Source organism: Podarcis melisellensis (genome assembly GCF_964234715.1).
Source record: "Podarcis melisellensis genome assembly, chromosome: 5".
Taxonomy (NCBI): Eukaryota; Metazoa; Chordata; class Lepidosauria; order Squamata; family Lacertidae; genus Podarcis; species Podarcis melisellensis.
The window spans coordinates 13,157,075-13,178,852 of record NC_138537.1 but is presented as its reverse complement, the minus strand read 5'-3'; the positions used below and the strand labels follow the sequence as shown (position 1 = coordinate 13,178,852).

General features: G+C 43.7%; 1 protein-coding gene across 4 annotated transcripts in view; it reads left to right on the top strand.

Annotated features, from left to right (window-relative positions):
* NAALADL2 (N-acetylated alpha-linked acidic dipeptidase like 2) overlaps positions 1–21,778 on the top strand; it is a 777,627-nt gene that overhangs the window by 157,338 nt on the left and 598,511 nt on the right. For 3 of the 4 annotated variants that reach the window (XM_081910933.1, XM_081910934.1, XM_081910935.1), the window contains one exon: positions 1,678–1,758. The gene's annotated coding sequence lies outside the window, so the exon portion shown is untranslated. Of the gene's footprint in view, positions 1–1,677; positions 1,759–1,805; positions 1,933–21,778 lie in introns of those variants that run through there. The other variant, XM_081910936.1, reaches the window with a different exon arrangement.

Sequence of the window (21,778 nt, the reverse complement as noted above, 5' to 3'; positions counted from 1 at the left end):
CATTTCCTGGTATTTGAACAGAATGGTTCATAGTCCAGTTCCCAGCATTGCCTGCTAGTCCGGGCAAAACTCCTGCCTAAAACTCTGAAACCTTGCCAATAAGTGTGGGCAGTACTAAGCTAGGTGGGTGGTCTGACTTTATAGAAGATATCTTCTTGTAGTGGTCTTTTGTGTTCCAACCAAATGGATACTGGACAGTGTCGGTATGTGCAGGTGAATTTAATACCCCACTTAGAAGGTACCACTATGCATTGATGTGAGGAGAAGGTGCGTGGACTTTCCTCCTGTGACTGTGTCTTGCCAAATGCAAGGTGGTTCTTTTGTTTATGAGATTCAGAGGCACTGCAAACACAAGTGAGTGAGACGATTTTATTCTAAACAGCAAACATTACATACATTATCAAGCAAGCACTTCAATCTGCCACTTGGAAGCCCTCAAGAAGTCGTGAAGCGACTCCCCCAGGTAGCCTTAGTTTGCACATAAACGATCGATCAGTCCGTGTGTGAGCTTCTCAAAAACTATGCCCAACACCATCCGATTTATAGATTGCTAACCTGTGTGGTTTGCCTGGCTGCCTACATGCTACTAGCTACATACAGATTAGCCACCTCTCCCAATGCTTCACTTTCTTCAAACAATGTCCAACATCAAAAGAAGGTACCTAACAATATCACTTCCTTCCAGCAGATTAGAGGCAATAAAGGCTGCTCTTCAGCCATCAAAGAGCTTAACAAGAGATAGAGATGGGGAAGCAAACAGAGGCAGGAAAACCAGGAAACCATGTTAGATCACCATCTCCTCGAAATACAAATATCTTCTGGCTAAATTGCCCCTACAGTCTAGAAGGCACTGCTTGACACAACGAGGATGACACAGTGAAGGGCTTCATGCACCATACTTGGAGAGGACCTACCAATGTCTCACAGTAGCTTATCATGTCCATTGGCTTGTAAAGGTAAAAGTAAAGGACCCCTGACAGTTAAGTCTAGTCGCAAACGGCTCTGGGGTTGCGGCGCTCGTCTTGCTTTACGGGCTGAGGGAGCCGGCGTTTGCTTTCGCAAACAGTTTTTTCTGGGTCATGTGGCCAGCATGACTAAGCTGCTTCTGGCGAAACCAGAGCAGCACATGGAAACGGCATTTACCTTCCCATCGGAGCAGTACCTATTTATCTACTTGCACTTTTTTGGTGCGCTTTCGAACTAGGTTGGCAGGAGCAGGGACAGAGCAACAGGAGCTCACCTCGTTGTGGGGATTTTTGGATTTCCCAGGAGAGACACGTGGCTCGGGTGCGCTGCAGGCCCCGCGGTGAGTGTTGCCCAGTATTTTGTCACCCCCTCAGTGGTGACACCTGGGGCAGCCCGCACCCTCCGCACCCCCCTTCCTCCACCCCTAGCAAGAGCATATCCCTGCTGCTGGCAGGTTGATGCTTCCCAGGTGCACTACATATGCAAAAACACTTAAAACATTTGCATATATAAAAGCAGTTTTTTAAAAGACTACATGCTTTTAAAAAATAAATGATTGTATGTATAAAAGAATTGCAAATAAATCCATGTAAGAATGTCCATTTAGGGATTTAAAAAAAAAAACTCTTTTGAAGGCTTATTGAAAGAGCAAAGGTCAAATTCCTCCAGAAGTCAGCACAACACTCACTTCCCCTCTCATCTCGTTCACAGGCAAGGCTGCTTATCCTTGAGATACTTGGAAGACATGGATTGGCCTGAACTAGTGCTTTGCAGAAGAGGCCTCTAAGTAAGGTAATGATGGAGCTAAGGCTTATTTTATAAGTGGTATATTGGGGCTATGTGCTCCTACTTGAATCCTGTGCTATCCGACTTGGAAGCCCCATGGAACCATGCACATGCGCCATGCTTGATGCGGAACACTCTCGCATAATGAGGTTCACCTGGCACTCCCATTAACCTCTTTAGGTAAGAACTCATCTCTTCTCCCAGGCATTCATGTTTATTTGCTTTGCAGGTATTTGACGCAACTTATGTGCACTTAACTCGTTTGCATTCAGCTTTATGTGCTTGGGGAGGGGGGAGTAAAGGCGGATGGAAAGGGGGCTGGCATTCAGGAATAAAGACATTGGCTATGCTATCCACCACTGAACTGAATGTGTTTTGACTATATACAATTTTGGCTTCATGCACTATCCCCAGATGTAGCCTTCGTGTAAGCTGAGAGTCGCCTATTTGACTGAGTTTGTTTTATATGTCATTGTATGGCTTTTGTTGTACTGTGCTGTTCTTTTTTCTGATTTTATGTCATGATTTATACTTTTAAAATTTTGTCAGTCACTTGGAGAGTTGTTGCTTGTATTATTATTATTATTATTATTATTATTATTATTATTATTATTGACAATGAATTCTTAGAGACATTTATTACTTCTCATATTGTGGGGTGGAAACTTATAAGGCAGGAAGCTAAGTTCTGGTGATAATTGGTGATCCTTGGTTCAAAAGTTCTGAATCTATGCTCTTCAATACACCCCACACAGATGTTTATGGAGCCTCTTTAGTGAGGTAAATGCACTCCCTGTATGCTCAGAGGCATTGTGTTCTACAACTAGCTTATGGAGAGACCCCACCACCACCAAAATGACCCAAAGAAACCCCTGATATAAGAATGAGCCCAGGCTGATGGGAAACTGCTTTTGAAGAAGGCATTAGTTTATACACTAGTCTCAGATTGGAAGATTTATTTGCAACTGGTACCAAGTACATGTTAAACCATGTGGCATAACCATATGATTTCAAGATACAACAGATTGTGGAGGGAAACTTTGGGGCAATTGTGGTTGTCTTAGACACATGGGAAACCACAAGTCTCTCTGTCCTTCTTGATAATGCAAGACGACCTTTCTCTGTCTGCAGCATGCTGCAAACTTTCAGACTGGCGGATGTAGCTTGGCTTTTGGTCCATCTCAGCCTGTCATTGGACTTGTTCTTAGATGGCTACCTTTCCAAGAGAACAGATGCTCCTTGTTGCTTGCATTGCTCTGAAGCACTTTGTACTGCATGTCAGTGGACGACAAATGTCAGTGGTGACAGTAATGGTTTCCATGTATCCTGAACGCAGATTTTCCTTAGAGTCTAAGGCAGTTTGCAAGCTGCTCCTCTACATCCTGCTATAGCAGAGCTTGTACATTGCCCTAACCCATGGGTAGGCAATCTAAAGCCCAGGGGCCAGATCCGGCCAAATCGCCTTCTAAATCCGGCCTGCAGACGGTCTGGGAATCAGCATGTTTTCACATGAGTAGAATGTGCCCTTTTTTTAAAAAAATGCCTCTCTGGGTTATTTGTGGGGCTTGCCTGGTGTTTTTACACGAGTAGAATGTGTGCTTTTATTTAAAATGCATCTCTGGGTTATTTGTGGGGCATAGGAATTTGTTCATTTCCCCACCCCCCTCAAAATATAGTCTGGCCTCCCACAAGGTCTGAGGGACAGTGGGTGGACCGGCCCCCTGCTGAAAAGGTTTGCTGACCCCTGCCTAACCCATGTTGTGGAACTCCCAGTGTATGGAAGTTCACCAGATTACCCCAGTTTCTCAGTTCCATGTTTCAACTGGATGATTTCAAGGTCTTTGGACAGCATGTTTGGATGGAATAGTTTGAACAGGTTTGCTGAATTGATTGCATTTACTTATTTTTGTCAATGTGGTTGAAATCCAGTGAGAAGGTAGGTACTTTGCTTTGCAATTTTCAGAGTGATAGCACCATATCAGTGCTGCATCCTTGGGGATGTTTAGAACCAGGTCCATGCAGAGCTTGTCTGATGCTCCCGCTGCTGACTTAGCCCTTCAAGGCCCGGGGTAAATATACCCAGCTCCCCCCACCCTCTCTGCACAGGCCTGGTTAGAATACTGGTGTTTCAAGTTAGTTGCCACTCACGACAGCCTTGATCAGCAATACAAACCCAGTGCAGATTTGGGTTTTAGCCAGAACAGCTCCACACCAGCAAATTGCACCATTGAAAGTTCTGGTTGGCTTTCAGTGCATTACTGAGCTGATAGGTAGGCGTGTTGGTCTGCCATAGTCAAAACAAAAAAAATTCCTTTCAGTAGCACCTTAAAGACCAACTAAGTTAGTTCTTGGTATGAGCTTTCGTGTGTATCTGAAGAAGTGTGCGTGCACACGAAAGCTCATACCAAGAACTAACTTAGTTGGTCTTTAAGGTGCTACTGGAAGGAATTTTTTTTGTTATTACTGAGCTGAGTTCAAGGAGCAATCCTGTTCCCCTAGAGGTCAGCATGAAGCAAGCTGGTGTAAATTAAGCCAGCATAATGTTACGCCAGACCCAAACCCTGTTCAGCAAGGGGACGGCTGCTGCTGCTGCATTGCCCAAGCCTGGCAGGGGGGAAAACAAGCCTTTAAAACAGTGTCCTGTGCCAGGATTCCAGGTCACATGACTGAGCTGAATGAGCTTAGGATGCTCCTATCCCCAAAATGCCTTTTCTTGGGTTGGGGGAATTACAGCAGCCTTGGCTCAGCTAACTGAGCCCTGGCTTACCTGGAATGACCAAGTTATGCTGGTCCAAGGCTTGGGACTTAACACTGGCTGAGCCTCGCTGAGCTGGGAATCGATTGGCTGAGCCAGAGATCCACTACATCTAAACTGCTCATTCCAGTAGATTGTGCCATAGGAATTCTCCCTTAGTCAATAAAGCCCTAAACAGCTGGAGACCAGGTTACCTATAGGACCAACATGCCCCTTATATACCAGCCAGATCATTCCAACTATCTGGTGAAGCCCACCTGACTTTCCGACAGTTGTTTCAGATTTGTTTAGTGTCTATGCAGACCAAGGTCTTTAGTGTCGTGGCACCAGTACAGCAATAGGACACTGTTCCTATTGAAATCAGGCACCCATAACTCTGATATTTTGCCACCTGTTGAAACCATTTCTGCCTCGCCAAAGCAGTTTTAAAGCATTGGTGTGGTTTTGCATCTATCATTTGTTTTGTATTGTATGATATCACAATATAAATCCATTTTAATGTTTGTGTTTCACATCACCATGCTATATATTTTTTTGCATGAGCAAATACTCCTATGAATAAAAATAAAACCAAATCATCTGGGCCAAGGTCATAACGCCAGTTCCCGTCACCAGATAAGTAAGTGTCAAAAACAAACTAGGTTCGGCACTGAGCTGTGAAGATGACATAGAGTTAATTCTGGAGTGAGTCTGCAGAAAATTTACTCAAGTCCCATTATCAGCATGTCAGTAAGGATGCTTAAGGGATTCAATATTTGCTACTTTTGATAGGAAGTGATCGGCACCTTAGCCGCAAAATCTATGTGTGCATCAGATTTTATAATTTTCCATTGGTTCCAACACAACTCTTGCTGGAGGCGGAATCTCAGCATGCATTCAAAAATACAGATTTTGAGATAGAACACTTTGGGAGAAAATATACTCAAAAGTTTAATTGTGAATCTTGCTGCAGTGTGTGTGTGTAGGTAGGTAGATCAGCATGATAACAGGATAGAATTGAGCTATGAGCAGGCATGAAAAAATTACCTAGTCTGAAAATAGACTGCCTGGATCACCCTACCTATCAGTTTTGTTCGCCATATGGATTGGCTGTAGGAGTTTTGCTTCAATAGGGAAGAAAGATTCCTGTATGCAATGTTTTTTTCATGTATTTTGCAGTAGCTGTTAAATTGAATGAAAGGAGATAAAACTCAGGAGACCATTTGGTTATAGCCACATTAAGAGGAAAAACACACACAACTATATTAAATCCAATTTGATTCTTGCTTTAAAACACATGTAAAGAAATGACAATCTTTGTGGAAGCTTAAATTACTGCTAACTAATCAACACCACTTAGTGACTTGCTAACACTGTGTGTGATTTCTAATTACTTCTGTAGTTTGTCATTGTTTAACACAATCAAAGCTAATTGACCAGAAATTTTTTTTTTAGGTGATATTGTTGTAGGCTGCAGCGATGTTTTTACTGTTATTGTTCCACTTTCTTTTAAGCACCCCAACCTTCTCTGCATCATTAAATCTTAAATTGGACTTTGAAAAGAAGTGTATTTTATTACAATTATCAAATGGAAAGGAATGTTCATTCCATGGTAAAAATATATATATATACCAGAAGGGTCTTTATTGCCATTCTTTGCAGGTCAACGGTTTTTAAAAAGGGAAATTTGATTCAAAATGACATATTCTCATTTATACTACAGTAGTTATAGAAGTCAAAGGCGAGCAGGAACTAGTGTTAAGTGGGCATTGCTGCTTTTCTCTTTCAGTGGAAAATCTTAACGTCTAAGAGTAAAATTAATGATAATGTAGAACTATTAGTGGATTGTGCAAATATGTCTTTGGTGAGTAATCTGTAGTCATTTTATCTTGTCCTACATATTATGAAATATGAAATCTATTTTTTCTGCATTTACCTATTTTTACAAATTTTCTGGACTGGGGCATAGGTGGACACAGGGCCAGATTTAGGTTTGATGAGGCCCTAAGCTACTGGAGGTAATGGGGCCCTTTATATGTCCAGCTGTCCTTTGTCAACAACAAATTGTCACTGTTTTTTGTGTTGAATATATGCTATATGGTAATTTATGGACCTAATAGGTATCTAAAGCCTACACAACACGAAACACTGTTGCTGTATGTAGGTTTTATTTGATTTGTTTTTTACCTTATATTTGGGAAATGTACATCCAGGTTTTTTTCCTTAATTTTTTTTTGGGGGGGGGGGCAAGCGAGTGGGGCCCTAAGCTATAGCTTGTTTAGCTTATACGTAAATCCGGCACTGGGTGGACATGTAGTATCTGGAACGGAGGGAATGACCACAGCACAGTGGTAGAGCATATACTCCATGCAGAAAATCCCAGCTTCATGCCCATTTGAAAAGACTGTTTACCAGGTGATGAGAAAGATCCTGGAGATTCTGTGCCAGCCAGAGTTAACCCTACTGAGTTAGATGGACAAATAGTCATGTTTCATGCCCTGGATCAATTGTTCTTCAAGCACAGAGTCATTGAGCTTAATGGCAGGGACAAACGCGGCAGGCAGAAGGTGCACTCTATTGACCAGTGAAAAGCAGCAGATGTTGGCAAAGCAGAGTGGTGTGCTGTGGTTCATCTGGTTTCCCAATGTGGATGGCATTGCCGATAACCAAGATGGAGTGGGGTGAAAAGCCAGGGAGGTCAGTGTGGCGAGGGTGCAGTGGCAGAGCTAATTTAATATCCCTGCCGTTGCAGCCACACAGCACTGACCTCCCTACTGTTACAGATAGGTAGCCGTGTTGGTCTGCCATAGTCAAAACAAAACAAAAATTCCTTCCAGTAACACCTTAAAGACCAACTAAGTTAGTTCTTGGTATGAGCTTTCGTGTGCATGCACACTTCTTCAGATACGGCAGCTTCAGATACGGCAGCTTCAGATACACAGCTCCCTGCTGTGTTTACTCTTCTAGTTAGTTGCTGGCAGTGACCTCTGCACTGGGACGCCAGGTGAGCAACACCGCCCCACCCTTACCTGCCTTCTGGCCATTACCGGTCAAGAGTTAACGTACCTTATGAACCTTGAATGCTGGGATAGCTCAGTCAGTAGAGTATGAGGTGCTGAATCTTAGAGTCATGGGCTTAAACTCACATTGGGCAAAAGATTCCTGCATTGCAGGGGGTTGGCTTAGATGACCCTCACAGTCCCTTCAAACTCTACAATTCTATGGTTCTATGATTCTATGACTACCTGACTCTGAATGCACGATGCTAAGTCACTGATGGGGCACATTTGGGAGTTCCCCATGCCCCTGAAGTTTGGTTGGTCTTCACTAGGGACCAATATTTTAGTCTGGAACTCCCCATTGGAAGAAATCTGACAGGAACCACCCCTGCCTTCTTGTAGGCGTCTTCTGAAAACTGCATCGTTTATTTTCTTTTTCTTTCTTTTTTTTAAAAAATATTTCTATTAGTAATTTCAACATAACATTTTATCAAAAAGCATATCATCCTTAAATCCCCCCTATTTTCCCCTCCCTCCTCCCCAAAATATAGCCCCCCCCTCCACTCCTCCCCAGACTTCCCTCAGCTCCTCTCTCTGGTTTATCAACATATGTTATTTTCTGCATGTTACAAAACTGTACAGATCTTTAATTTATCTATCTAGATGTTATCAATAAGAGGTTTGCGAATGTTTATTCAAAACCTGCCAAGGAGTCGAGTTTATTTTGTTGTTTCTTTAAATACTTTGTATAGGGTTCCCATTCATCTTTAAAATCACAGTTATCCCTATCATGTAGTTTGTGTGTCAGTTTTGCCAATTCTGCATAGTCCATCAATTGCTCTTGCCACAGTTCTTTGCTTCGGATTTTCTCGTTCTTCCATTCTTGCTGGAAGAAGTCTCTTGCCGCTGTTGACGCATGCATAAAGATATTTTTGAAAACTGCATTGTTTAAATAGACCTTTGTAATATGAATTTCTCTCTTTTTAAAAACAACAACCAATGTTTATTGATTTTTTTAACGGTCTTTTTATGGATCCTTTTGCTGATTTTATATTAACGCTGTATGTTGCCTTGATATGTTTCTAGGAAAAGTGCAGATTATAAGGACTTCAGAAACCAGGCTCCTAGTATTTGATCTAAGCCAGGCCAAGCCAGAAGTTTCATACTCTCTGCCAAGTGCAAGAGCTGATGCAACATGTTTTTCCTTTAGTGCCTTAAGATGGCTCTGGGGCCTGAGTGCATGCTGTTTATGATAGGTTGAGGTCCCAACCTCCGACCATGAAGTCAGTGGTGCAATCCCTGGCAGGACTGAACAACGAATACATGTCATATTCTGGATTAGGGGTAGGTTCAGAATATTTAATGCCAGTATATTTTGCATGTACTTGTCTCTGGAAGTTCTATGGGACAAGGAAACAGAGAGGAATTTGATGAAGAGCTCTAACAATTGTTGCACCAATGGAAGTATTTTGGCTTGCCAGATGGAATGATCCTCTGTACACTATTCTGGGAGTTATCCATATGCTCTCAGAGCTAGAATTTTTAGGGGGTTCACAAGGGGAGGAGAGGGACGAAAGTGCTGTTGAACTAGCAGAAGATATTGCATGAGTTTCTGCTACCAGGACTCATTAGTTGAAGCTGGCTTATAGGACCCCTTTACTGAAAGTGACTCCTCTTGAAAGTTGGTGGTCTAATGTATTCCATCCATTCATCTGTCAACAGGCACAATTATCTTGCATGTGACTCAATAGGAGCATATTCCCTTTTGGTCAGCTGAATTCTGGCAAATAGCCTGCCTCAGGGTTGTGGTTTGAGCCCCGTGTTGGGCAACACATCCCTGAATCGCAGAGAGTTGGACTAGATGACCCTCATGGTCTCTTCCAACTCTACAATTCTATGATCAGCAGAGCATAGCGCTATTATGCCCATAAGGGGAGCCTGCAACAAAATCTGATTTGGTATTGTTTTTATGCAAGTGTTCCTACATGTGCAGTGGTTGTAACTGTTTTGCATAGGTTGTTGTTGTTGTTGTTAAGTCGTTTAGTCGTGTCTGACTCTTCGTGACCCCATGGACCAGAGCACGCCAGGCACTGTCTTCCACTGCCTCCCGCAGTTTGGTCAAACTCATGCTGGTAGCTTCAAGAACACAATCCAACCATCTTGTCCTCTGTCGTCCCCTTCTCCTTGTGCCCTCCATCTTTCCCAACATCAGGGTCTTTTCCAGGGATTCTTCTCTTCTCATGAGGTGGCCAAAGTATTGGAGCCTCAGCTTCACGATCTGTCCTTCCAGTGAGCACTCAGGGCTGATTTCCTTCAGAATGGAGAGGTTTGATCTTATTGCAGTCCAGGGGACTCTCAAGAGTCTCCTCCAGCACCATAATTCAAAAGCATCAATTCTTCGGTGATCAGCCTCCTTTATGGTCCAGCTCTCACTTCCATACATCACTACTAGGAAAACCATAGCTTTAACTATACAGACCTTTGTTGGCAAGGTGATGTCTCTGCTTTTTAAGTTGCTGTCTAGGTTTGTCATTGCTATTCTCCCAAGAAGCAGGTGTATTTTAATTTCGTGGTTGCTGTCACCATCTGCAGTGATCATGGAGCCCACGAAAGTAAAATCTCTCACTGCCTCCATTTCTTCCCCTTCTATTTGCCAGGAGGTGATGGGCCCAGTGGCCATGATCTTCATTTTTTTGATGTTGAGCTTCAAACCATATTTTGCACTCTCCTTTTTCACCCTCATTAAAAGGTTCTTTAATTCCTCCTCACTTTCTGCCATCAAGGTTGTGTCATCTGCATATCTGAGATTGTTGATATTTCTTCCGGCAATCTTAATTCCGGCTAGGGATTCATCCAGCCCAGCCTTTCGCATGCATAGGTTATTATACTGTAAATCTCTTCAAGATGCTTTATGGGAAGCAATTAATAAATAATAAAATAGGGTTCTTTCTCATTAAACTGAACATAGACCCAATACCACTTCAAATAGATGACTGTCTGCTGACAGCTCTTCAGATAAAAAGTGCCTTATGTAGAGCAAGATACATAGGGACCGTATACTGTAGATGAGACTCTTAAGGCTGGAAGAAAGTAGATTTCTTGATATCCCATTGCGAATTTATAGCAGAGGCAAGATTTGGACTGGGACATTAGCTACTACACCACCATGCAGAATCTCTTGTTTTGCACCAATTTTATTTAGGAACCCCAGAGAACAGGCAGAAGCTGCCTGTATTTTTCACAGCCGCAGCACTCTTGAATTATTAGAACATTCAAAAATACAAGGCCAAAGTCTTGACTGGTGTAAATTGTCGCTGCTCGACTGGAATCAATTTTACATCTGCAGAGAATCTGGTGAAAAGCCCTTTAAGGTTACTTGATTAATACTTTAGCAGAGCTGTAAAATTATTAGAACATTCAGGGGCCTCTTCTGTCATTCCATGAAGCCCTTGACATTTATTGTAATTAAAAATCAAAATGCCTACAAAACATTTCTCTTGTTTAAATGGTAAAGAAGTGGTGCTCTCGTCACTTGAAAACACCCATTCATCTTGACCCTGAGTGTGGGAGTTTAATTCATCTAAGAAGGAAGTCGGGGGATTTAGTGATGAACTAGGCATGAAGTGAATGCTACATTCCTCACCTTCTTCTCCTCCAGTATTTTGTTCAGGGTCATACACCCATTTTGTTGTATTTTGTCATCATCTAATTAAACTGTGGGTATGTACTGAGAATACGCAACTGAGAGATAAACTAGCTTCAGGGTGCAAGCGAAACTCCACCGCTTCTAACTGCCAGGCTGGAAGGTGGGGTGGCAAGGAAATTCTGGGTTTCGCTAGCACTGATTCCACACCTTGCCAGTAGCTGGACATCTTGAAGATCCAAAGAATGCTTGGCTGATCCAGCTCTGCCCCCTACTCATCCTGACCCTACCATCAAAATGCTCAATTTTTTAATGGTATGTAAGTGGCAGCAGTTGTGAAGGTACCACTGACAGTAGCTTCACCTGCTCACGATTTAGGTGGGTGCAGTCAAGAGCTCTGCAGTTTCCATTGGTGGAGCCCACCCACCCAGGCAGGAAGGGATGGGCAGTAGAAAACCCCTGCTTCACCCATACTTTTTCCAGCATAGTAGATCAGGGGGTTGGATTGCCCTGGCCAGCAGCAATCTGGGAGTTGTTGCCATCCATTTGTCTTGAGGGACAATGGAAGAATATGCCATCAGGGGTAAAGGCAAACCATTGGAGAGTTGCAGCACCTGCTATGGCTGTAGAGACCAATATGGGAAAGACATGTTTTATTGCAGCTGGGGCAGATGAACGTGTCTGGATTTGCTGGCGTTTCTTCTCTCAGTGCTCCTTCCAGTGGTCATTCTTCCTCTGGTCACTACAGTACTGTGGATACACAACCTGACTGCCTGAGAGTAAGTCTCATTGAAGTCTATGGGGCTTACATCTGAACATATATATATATATATAGAAACTGTGTCGAGTTTCCAGAACAGGCATAGGCAAACTCGGCCCTCCAGATGTTTTGAGATTACCACTGGTCCTGTTAGCTAGGGATGATGGGAGTTGTGGTCCCAAAACATCTGGAGGGCTGAGTTTGCCTATGCCTGTCCCAGAACCTTTTCCTAAAGCAAAATGGCAACCAGATTGGAGCCTCCCCCCACAAACACATCTGAGAAATTGTAAACTGAGTGCTTTGTAAGACTGGTGGAAGTATCTCTTGAACATTTTGAACATCCTTAGCTACTGCTTCAGGGACGCGGGAGGCGCTGTGGGTTAAACCACAGAGCCTAGGACTTGCCAATCAGAAGGTTGGTGGTTCGAATCCCAGTGACGGGGTGAGCTCCCATTGCTCAGTCCCTGCTTCTGCCAACCTAGCAGTTTGAAAGCACATCAAAGTGCAAGTAGATAAATAGGTACCGCTCCAGCGGGAAGGTAAACGGCACTTCCATGTGCTGCTCTGGTTCGCCAGAAGCGGCTTAGTCATGCTGGCCACATGACCCGGAAGCTGTCTGCGGACAAATGCCGGCTCCCTCGGCCAATAAAGCGAGATGAGCGCTGCAACCCCAGAGTCGGTCACGACTGGACCTAATGGTCAGGGGTCCCTTTACATTTACCTAGCTACTGCTTCATGAGTTTTGTTGTAACCCACCCTGGGACCTGGGCAGGTAATAAATTATAATATTGACATACAAGCTACGGGACAAAGATAACTGTGACTTTAAAGATGAATGGGAACCCTTTACAAAGTATTTGAAGATACAACAAAGCGAACTGGACTCCTTGGCTGATTTTGAATAAACATTCACAAACTTTTCATTGATAATAATCAGCTAAATAGTTTGAGGATCTATATAACTTTGTAACATGCAGAAATCAGCACTTTTAGAGAAATCAAAGACTGGAACTGAGGGAAGTCGGGGTGGGGGTGGGTGGGCTCTGTGGGGGGAGGGAGGAAAAATGGGGGGAATAAGGATGATATGTTTCTGGATAATATGTTTTGTTTTAATTTTGAATAAAAAAGTTATTAAAAAATAAATTATAATATTAAGAATAAAAAAAAATCTGTCTGTCTTCATGCCAATTGCTTGTGCATAGGATTACTTCTTTAGTGTTAGAACTGGGGCTCAGAAGATATTCTCAGTGTTTATAAAAATAACATGTGAATCTGCCCCTTGATAACAAACTATTAGAGCACAGCGCATTTAGAGCCAACCTCTGATGTTCTGACTTCACACATCTGCAGGGGCAAATCCCCTGTGCTGCAGAAAGGATGTGATCTTGTAAGGGAAGTTTGTTACTTTTCTTTTAACAAATCTTCACTCTTTCTCTCCCCCCCATTGAATCTCTGTCCACTCGATCAGGAAACACATTCATGGCATACGCAGCACTGCTTCTTCGCCTTCGTGATTGTGAGAATACTCTCGGGCAATTAATCTAGAACAATAGACACAGTATTTATGAAGGCAGTATAAATGTTAATAGCAACGCGCATTTTGTGTGCACAAGACAAAAAGGTCAGGTCCCTCCCCCTCCCCATCATCGCTTGGGACAGTTTGATAATGAACGTTTAATAATGTCAAAATCGTATTGCTTATTCAGCAGAGATGAGATATCATATCATGGAAGTCTATCACCGATGATGAAATCATTACCTGAGCTGAATGGGAAGAAAGTCAGTCAGTCATCTGGGAGGATTTATTTAGATAGCTTCTAACACAAGGAGGACCTTGATTTAAATCACTTCGTAATGCCTTTTTGTCTCTGCCTCTTCATCCCCCTTTACTTTCCGAGCTTTACAAACAGAGTAGATCTGAATGACAATCGAGGAAATTTTCTTGGTTTCCTATTTTACGCTGTTTCACCCCAAGTGCTCAAGAGAGGCACTAATCCTTTGAAAAAGAGGGCAGCCTTCTAACAAATTAACATTAAGTGCATTCCCTATGAGCCACCAGAAGGCAAGGCAAATTAGGATTATCTTTTCTTAAAAAAATAAAGTCTTAAGAAGAACACAGGAAGCTGCCTTATACCGAGTTAATCAATTGGTCTGTTGGATTCAATATTGTCTACACTGACTGGCAGCATCCCAAGGTATTATTTATACCTTGCCCCAGCCCCAAGTTCATTATTTTCAGTGGGTCCACGTAGTTCATTGCCACTCAGTGTTTTCAACACTGACAAGCACCGAGTCTCCAGGATTTCAGGCAAGCATATCTCCACCCTTACCTGAAGATGCTGAAGACTGAACCTGGGACATAATAATAATAATAATAATAATAATAACAACAACAACAACAACAACAACAACAACAACAACAACAACAACAACAACAACAATAATTTCCCCAGCCACTCTGGGCGGCTTTCAACAGAACATTAAAAACAGAATAAAACTTTAAACATTAAAAACTTCCCTGAACAGGGCTGCCTTCAGATGCCTTCTGAAAGTCAGATAGTTGTTTATTTGCTTAACATCTGATGGGAGGGTGTTCCACAGGGTGGGTGCCACTACTGAGAAGGCCCTTTGCCTGGTTCCCTGTAAGCTCACTTCTTGTACTGAGGGAACCACCAGAAGGCCCTCAGACACATGCTACAACCCTTCCCTTTCAGGACAGATCAAACTTTGGGGGGGCTTTCTTTACACCCAGGCTATCTGAAGGACTGTATTCTCCCATACAGTATTCGAGCTCCAAGATGTTCAGGAGAGGCTCATCTCTCATTCTTGCCGCCCTCGCAGGTGGTAGTGACTCGGGAGAGGGCCTTCTTGGAGGCTGCTCCCAGATGTCCCTTTCTAGTAAGGCTAGACTAGCTCCCTCCTCGTTGTCTCTCCTTTGGAAGGTGAAGGCTGTTTTATTCCAGCAGGCTTTGGTGAACCAAAGAAAAGGGCTTTTAATGGAGTTGTGCTGTGTGATCTGTATTTTAACATATTTGTTTTGACATTGTTTTCAATTCCATTATAGCTTAATTCCTTTTTAACTATTATCTTTTATGTGTTTTTAGCTATCTCTGTTTCACCCCCACCCTTCTTTTAATTTTTATGAGGTGCCTTGAGTCCCAGTTCTGAGGGAAAGACAGGACTTAAATGAATAAAGCCAGTGTGGTGTAGTGGATAAGAGTGGTGGACTCATAATCTGGGGAACCGGGTTCGCGTCTCCGCTCCTCCACATGCAGCTGCTGGGTGACCTTGGGCCAGTCACACTTCTCTGAAGTCTCTCAGCCTCACTCACCTCACAGAGTGTTTGTTGTGGGGGAGGAAGGGAAAGGAGATTGTGAGCTGCTTTGAGACTCCTTAAGGGGAGTGAAAGGCAGGATATAAAGTCCAAACTCCTCCCCCTCTTCATAACAATGATCTCAAAATTCCTACCTAGTGATGCTGGGAATTAAACATGGGACCTTCTGCATTATGGACCTGCTTTCTGAAAACTCATCAAGACCCCCAAGGTATTGCAGTACTTGCCCAGTGGCAGAGCATGTGCCAGTCATGCAGAAGGTCCCAAGAGGTGATGGAGGTGGGTCTAATGAACAGTTTTATGGACCTGCTTTGTAGGAATAATGAGGGTGACAGGAGGTTGGATGCAATGAGCTGTGCAGGAGCAAACTGGCAAGCAAGCTCCAAAACAAGCTGCCGACTAGCTCTGCAGAGGCTCCTTTTATTAGCAGAAGTCAACAATTGGAAACAGTAGTGAAACTACTCTGAACATGACGTATTTCCATCTAAGCACATTTCCAGCGTTAGCAAATACACGTGTCAGCAGGTGTTTCCCTCAAATGTTTTCCCTGATACTTGATTACATCTGCGTCCCGGTCATGCTCCAGCCAAGCTTTATGTCTAGTAACCAAATCTGTGAGAGGACAAATGGTCAGGGGAAAAACCTTGTTTTCTAGCCAAGAAGGCAAAAGATCAGGGAGCATGGGCGCAACACTCCTTGGCACACGGTTGCATGCCTAGTGCGAGGTTTGCCTCAGCGCAAGCGGAGCGTCACCTCCACACTGCTTCCCCCCCAAGGCCCTCAAGGTATTGCAAGCGCTCAAAGGGGATGCTAGGGAGAAAGTTTGCCCATCTCTTTGTCAAATATACGGTAGCTTAGGTGATGATGTGCTATAGTAAGGAGAAAAGGATGCAAAGCTGATTTTGCTTGGCATTCCTTTACAGGCAGGCAATAATGGTTCATCTAATGGCTGCCATGAGAAGTTGCATATCACCTGCCAAATTTGCATTTGCAAACACAGAGATATTTTTTATTCAAGTCTGCATGTGAACAATGCCAAGTGGATGTCATTGCTCTCCCTCCGCTCTCTCAGATACATTAATACATTTTCATAACTAATTACATAACTTCCCATAGTATTCCAGATCAGCAGTGCATGATAATTTGCTCTTTTTCAGTGACTGATGTTGAGCAGCAATGATTTCAATGTGTTTTTAATATTTTAAGTAAATTGAAGTGTGTGTGTGTGTGGTTGGTTAAAACTGTGTTTCCTTCTGTAGTAGATTATTTAATGACTTACTGAAATGATAGATTGTCTTACTTTAATGAAGAATTGTTTCTTAACTAGAGTTATCATTTATCTGTAGCTGTCAGAAATCATTCAAAATTCTCGGTGTTTCCCCCTCTTTATAATGGAGAGAGATGTTTTTTTGCCTCACAACTTTTTTGCTCAGTAAAAAGAGAAATGACCGTCAAATTCCACACAAACCTGTAGGCGCCCTCCTTATTGTAAGTGAACAACCCACCTACAAATTTCCAAATTAATCAAAGCCTGTCTAAAGTTAAGTGCATCTAAAATCTGTTTGTTCAACTGGAAAAAAGTTTAAGGCATGTAGTTAATTCTCCAGTTGAAATCAATTGGAAATTATGAGTCCTTAACTGGGTAGATTGTGCCTATAGGTTTCCCTCCCCCTTCCGAAATAAATTAGTCTCAAATTAATTGTTCATATATGTTCACTTTGCTTATTCTCCAGCTGACTTAGTTTCTGATATGAAAATTCATCCTTATGTAGTTTGAGAGAGCAATCGTATACCCAGGCAGCTACCATAAAGCAAGGCATTGTAAGGTGAGCTGGCGCAAAGTTATACCACTTCCAAAGCACTGGGGCAACTGCTTCTGCTCTGCCTAAACCTGGCAGAGGGGGGGGGAAACATTGTCTTTAAAATAGTGGGTTGCCAGGTCACTTGACTGAACTGAACAGGTTTAGGATCCAGCCTAAGTCCCTTCTGCCTGGCTCCACCCTCTGCCACAGCCCTGTAATGCCCTTGGCCGACTTACTTCAGCTCAGCCAGTTTGGCTCAGCTGGGGTGAACAAATTATGTCAGCATATCTTCACCTAAACCAGGGTAACATACCTTGGCATCTCAATTTTCAGTGCAACACCCAGGGGAGTCTTGTCCATAGAGGCAAGTGGTGCTGGGCGCAAGGGCACCAAGTTCTGGAGGGTGCCAGGGAAGAGGCAGAGGTTGGGCGTGGCACCTCCTGGCATCAGCTCGCTGCCCTTGTCTGCCTCGATGAAGCAGTGTCACGCCCGGAGCCTCTGCCTCTTCCCTGCCAGAGGAGGTGCCTTCCAGCCGCTGCCCACTTCCTCCAGCCCTGCAAAGCTGCCGGCAGCCCTGTAAAAAGGTTGCCAACTCTGGGAAAGGGGGGGAGGGTGCCAGAGGGATCTTTGCATCACGGCACTGTCTATACTTAAGACGGCCCTGGCAACACCAAAATCCAGCATTCTCCCATCTCTCGCCTTCCACTGGATGCCACTGTTGTGGCGCCTGCTATGGCACTCCAGAAGCGTTGCACCTAGTGCGACCAAACCAGTTACACTATCCACTAGATTCAACTTGGTTAACACCGGCTGGACTTGGCTGAGTTGGGAATCAGCCAGCTGAACTGGAGATCTGCTGCATCTTAGGCAGATCTTGCCCATAGGTTTGACCCCTTAGTTGTGTTTTCATGATGGATCTTACGCCGGACTGCAGTTCCACTGTAACATTGATCACACCTTGAACCATCTTTTTAATGGTGTCTTGAGTGCAGAAGGGACCAGGTTCAAACCTTTCTCATCTCCAGGTAAAGGATGGAATGTCCTCTGCCTGGAATCTGAAGAGCCATTGCCAGTCAGAGTAGACAATTGTGATCTAGATGGATCAAGGATCTGAGTCATAAAGTTGCTCAAGACATTATGAGGTTCAGTCCATAGGGGCTCATGTGGAAAACACACGTGGCACTTCCAGAAAACACAGAAATTAGCTAGCCATTAAACCACAATTCATCTGAATCAGTGGGTACTTGTCCATTCTATGGGTGATGCTGAAATCTCATCAGTAGAAGTTGTATGAACACTGAACATTAGTAATGATCTCACACTTTCCCCCTACAAATCAAGTGTCAGGGAGGATATTGGGAGTGCAGGTCAGCAAGAACTCACAAGGTGTCAGTGAAGCTAAGGCAATCTCATAGGTAAACTGGTCCTAAGTTGTTATGGGGTTTGTAGGCTAATAGTAACACTTTGAACATGGCTCAGTAGCATATCGTCAACCAGTGCAGATCTCTGAGCACAGGTGTTATATGCTGACAAGGCCTCACTCTTGTTGGCATCCACGCTGCAGCATTCTGCACTAACTGCAGGTTCTGAATCAAATGCAAGGGTAGCCAATGTCCCTATTTTCCAGGGACAGTCCTGGATTTACAGAAGCTGTCCCAGTTTCTGATTTAATCCTGGAATGACCCGCTTTTCCATGTTGTTGTTGTTTAGTTGTTTAGTCTTGTCCGACTCTTCATGACCCCATGGACCAGAGCACGCCAGGCACTCCTGTCTTCCACTGCCTCCCACAATTTGGTCAGACTCATGCTGGTAGCTTCAAGAACACTATCCAACCATCTCGTCTTCTGTCGTCCCCTTCTCCTTGTGCCCTCCATCTTTCCCAACATCAGGGTCTTTTCGAGGGAGTCTTCTCTTCTTATGAGGTGGCCAAAGTATTGGAGCCTCAGCTTCACGATCTGTCCTTCCAGTGAGCACTCAAGGCTGATTTCCTTCAGAATGGATAGGTTTGATCTTCTTGCAGCCCATGGGACTCTCAAGAGTCTCCTCCAGCACCATAATTCAAAAGCATCAATTCTTCGGCGATCAGTCTTCTTTATGGTCCAGCTTTCACTTTCATACCTCACTACTAGGAAAACCATAGCTTTTACTATACGGACCTTTGTTGGCTAGGATGTCCCTATTTTCACTGAAGAAATGTTGGAGATCACGGCACTGCAGTTATCCCGTCTTGAAGCAACCAGCACATGAACTATTGTGCAATGTTTTCCCAGTCCAGAAATGTCATAGCTGTTGGTAAAACACACTTCTAGCCAGTGGCAGAGCTGAATCCAGAAGCTGCAAAACAGGTCCTTCAACAGGAGGGCAATCTCATCCAGGAAAGGCAAGTGACCAATTTATTGGACACAGGAATTGCTCACCCACAGTGCCTGCATGTTGCCAGAATTCAAGCTCAGCTTAAGTTCTACCCTAACAAACTCACACACCTACCTTCTCATATATGCCAACTTTATATCATTTTAAAAAAAATAATAATCTGTGGCTGCCTTTAATGCTTCGTCACAGTTTTGGTGAAGTAGTGTAAATAGGAGCAAATCCACTTGCATTTACACCACTCCTTGACCCTACAAGTTGGTGCCTGTGTTGCTACATATGCAGGGCTTATTAGCAAGACACCCACAGACTTCTGTATTGATCAGCTGCATAACAAATTGCACACCAGGCAACCACATTTTGTGAAAGGATCAGGGAAAGAAAGGGGGGGGGGAGAGAACCACACACACACATTATTATCAGCAGGAGCCCAGAGTCATTATGCAGTTAGCGTCTGGCTTTGATCTGAAATCTCGTTTCTACCAAATTTACGCCAGTGACTTTAAGGAAAATTGTCCTTTAATTAGGCTGGTGTAAATGAGAGGTGGAAGCGGACCCTTTTGCCTATACTTCACTCTGCAAAATGATTATAACTCACTCTTCCGTAGCCTTTTAACAAGTCAAATTACATTCTGTGTCTAGTTAAATACAAGTGTTTCTGCACAGAATTGGGTTGGATGGAAGGCGCCTAAGGATGTTTGTGTATCCAAGTAACGTTGCTAAACATTACACAGTCCTCGTTCTCAGTCCTGTATGCCTGTTATGTGGAGTTTATTCTCTCTGCCACCCACCCTGTTTTTATGTGGTATGCTGTTTTGATGTCATGTCTGCTCCACCTACTGGAATATTGATTCTTAACCCCCCCCCCCGGGGGGCTTACTCTTAAAATAAAAATAAAAAATCAATATGATTTATATTGGCACTTGCTGGTGACATTATAATTTCGAAGTCTGCCAGCAGCTGGTTTCTAGCAAACCTCAAAATAATGCTAATGCATTGATGGAAGCTCATGAATCGGAACTAAAGCTATGGATGGCTAAAATAGTCATGTGAGTCTCTCAGTCTGACCTACTTTTTGAGGCTGTTGTAAAGATAAAATGAGTGAGACGGTCAAAGCCCAGGCTCAGCTGGCAGCTAGGATTCAGATGCAGAGGATGAGGAAGGGGCAATTGAATCAAGATTGCCCCAGTCCCTGGCAAACCAACAAGTCCTGGATCTTGATACTGAGCCCAACTCTGGCAAGCCTGAAGCACCCTTAACCAGGACTATCAGATGCAACTCCTCCTAAGTTGGACTCCCCCAAGGGGCTGAGCCCCCTACACCAAACCCCTCACTGATACATGAGATGTACCAGTTGGAATTAAGTCACAGAGAGAAAATAGAGGGCTCAGCTCCATAAATCTCTATTCCCCAAGCCGTATGGTAAGCTCAGAGGGGTGATGGGATAAGTTGGAGTCATTTGCTGATGCCCAATGAGCTGTCCATGGTTCTGCAGGCCTTGCAGTTAACCACCCTTATATTCTCTAGGTCGTTGTTGTTTAGTCGTGTCCCACTCTTCGTGACCTTATGGACCAGAGCACTCCAGGCACTCCTGTCTTCCACTGCCTCCCACAGTTTGGTCAAACTCATGTTGGTAGCTTTGAGAACACTGTCCAACCATCTCGTCCTCTGTCATCCCCTTTTCCTTGTGCCCTCAATCTTTCCCAGCATCCCAGTCTTTTCCAGGGAGTCTTCTCATGATGTGGCCAAAGTATTGGAGCCTCAGCCTCAGGATCTGTCCTTCCAGTGAGCACTCAGGGCTGATTTCCTTCAGAATGGACAGGGTTTCCTAAATGTGGGTGTCCAGCTGTTTTTGGACTACAGTTCCCATCATCCCTGACCATGGGTCCTGCTAGTTAGGGATGGTGGGAGTTGTAGTCCAAAAACAGCTGGAGACTCAAGTTTGGGAAACCCTATTCTAGATCTCTATCAAATGTCTACACTGTGTGTGTGTGTTTTGAAGCTGTTTGCTACCCTTGTCCTTGCCGTTGTGACTACCACATTGAACTTCCACGTTGGTGATTTCAGATCTCTCTACTACTCCAGTCTACTGTCTGGTCATGCCACCCTTTGAACATGGGTTCTGCCTCTGCTGAGATCAAATGGTAGAGCGAACAACATTGCAGCACTCTGAATGCCTTGGATAAAGGGATAGGAATGAATGAATGAATGAATGAATGATGAATGAATGAATGCAGCTTTTAATAATAGTGCTAATAAAAATTAGGGAGAGCAGATTCTTTTGGGATGTCAACCTTGCCCATTCCAGAAAGCTACAGGCTGGCATTGCTACATTAAAATCCTGTATAAAATAACCAATTGAAATAGATAAAACATAACAAGCT